A 1,951-nucleotide genomic window follows, 5' to 3' on the forward strand; every position below is an offset into this window, starting at 1 on the left:
TTGCGGTTACATTTTAAATCTCAAACAAGTTTTTGGCGCCGTTGCCGGGGAGACAGTTCCATGTTATTTTTCACTTTCTTTTGGTAAATCGGAGTGCTTTGTTTGCTTTGTTTTATATTTTTCCTTTTCTTTTATTGAATTCCTAAGAAGAACAACTTGCAATAATAGTTGTATCAGTGGAGGTTGCCATGCCTCACAGTATGATAAAGACAGGTTTCGCCCTGTAGCAGTACCTCAGGAATTGACCTGAGCAACCCCGGATCCCTGCCGGTAAGCTCCCAAAAAGCAAAAAAAAAAATCAAAAAAATCATCAAAAAGTTTTGCTATCCATTCTTTTGTGCTTGTCTTACTTTAGTTGTGGGTAGTTTTTCTGTTGCATGAGTGTTAAGTGGGTACGTAATACTAAGAATCGGTTAGAAAGAAGAGATCCAACAAGTAGTGACCCTATACGTTTGCTCTCTTTAAAACCCTTCAATATGGGAGACCAACAGCAAAACCCTTCACCTAAATCTCTGAAAGATAGGTTCTACCCTGCTAGAACAGCCCAACCTTCCTACATAGTTCTACCACAAGCCCAGGGCAATAATTTTGAACTCAAATCTCAATACATCACTATGTTGCCCCACTTCCATGGGTTGACCTCTGAGAATGCATACCTATTTCTAAGGGAATTTGAAGAGGTATGTGTTCTAATTAAGATCCAACAGCTTTCTGATGATGCTGTTAAGCTTAGGTTTATCACTTTTGCATTGAAAGACCAAGCTAAGAAGTGGTTGTATGGATTACCCACAAATTCCATAACCTCATGGGAACAGTTCACAGTTGTCTTCCTTAAGAAGTTTTTCCCAACTCACAAGACCAATAAGCTTAGAAGTGATATCCTTCAGTTTAGGCAAAAGCCTAGTGAGTCATTTTCCAAACTTATGGAGAGATTCAAGGATCTACTCCAAGAATGCCCTCACCATGGCCTAGACCTATGGCATTTATGTCAAATAATTTATGAGGGTATTGATTACCCAACTAAACAAATGATAGAGTCTATGTGCCCTGAGGGATTCACATCCTTTACAGATGAAGGAAAAGCATGGGAATTTTTACTTGACTTAGCTGACAAAACCCGTGAGTGGGAATCAACCCAAGAGAGTGAAAGAACCATAGGAGGAAAAGGATATTTTGTGGATGGGATAGTAGCCAAGGAAGCCCATTTGGATAGCCTAATCAAGAGGATTGAGGCTATTGTTCCTAGAGAGCCATCATCAGTCAATTTGGTTAAGATTTGTGCTTGGTGCCAGTCCCCTGGACATGTCATAGAAGAATGCCCCAACACCTCTGGGGGCACTTCTAATGATAGTGTTAATGCCTTATACCAGAATAATCCATATAGTAACACATACAATCCAGGATGGAGAAATCACCCAAATTTCTCTTGGAATCAGGGCAACCAAGCAGGACCTTCCAATTTCTATAATCAAGGTCAACCTGGACCCCAAAGGCCTCCCTTTGCACAACAATCTTTTTCTCAAAATACTTTTCCTAGGTCAAATGTAGGACCTCAGGCGAGTTTTCCTAGGGCCCCTCTCCTATCATCTTATCAGCAACCCCCTGGGTTTACCAACACTGGAGAGGCAAGTAGAATAAGTGACTTGGAAAAAAATATGGCCCTCCTCATGACAAGCCATCAAAATCTTACGAGAGAACTTACCCAAGTTGTCTCAATTATGCGTGAGAGGGAGAAGAGAACTTTACCCAGTCAACTAGAGCCTAACCCTAGGCATCATCAGCCTGTTAGTTCACAAGGACCAACTAATGCACCACTGAATATAGTACAAGGTCAGACTCAACAAGGGCCCTCTAACCAATGTAATGTTGTTTATGCCCTTAGGAGTGGTAGAGAGTACCTACAGAGCGTTCCTAAATCTTCCCCATCTATTACTCCTGTTAACTCTTCTTC

The 1,951-nt window shown here is 41.2% G+C and overlaps 1 non-coding gene across 1 annotated transcript; it reads right to left on the bottom strand.

Annotated features, from left to right (window-relative positions):
• Positions 1 to 863: 863 nt before the first annotated feature.
• On the bottom strand, positions 864 to 970 carry LOC122080419. The gene has a single exon (XR_006140715.1). It is a non-coding gene; the product is annotated as a small nucleolar RNA R71 (small nucleolar RNA).
• Between the last annotated feature and the right edge of the window lie 981 nt (positions 971 to 1,951).

This window comes from Macadamia integrifolia, chromosome 5 (genome assembly GCF_013358625.1).
Source record: "Macadamia integrifolia cultivar HAES 741 chromosome 5, SCU_Mint_v3, whole genome shotgun sequence".
In the NCBI taxonomy this organism is placed as follows: Eukaryota; Viridiplantae; Streptophyta; class Magnoliopsida; order Proteales; family Proteaceae; genus Macadamia; species Macadamia integrifolia.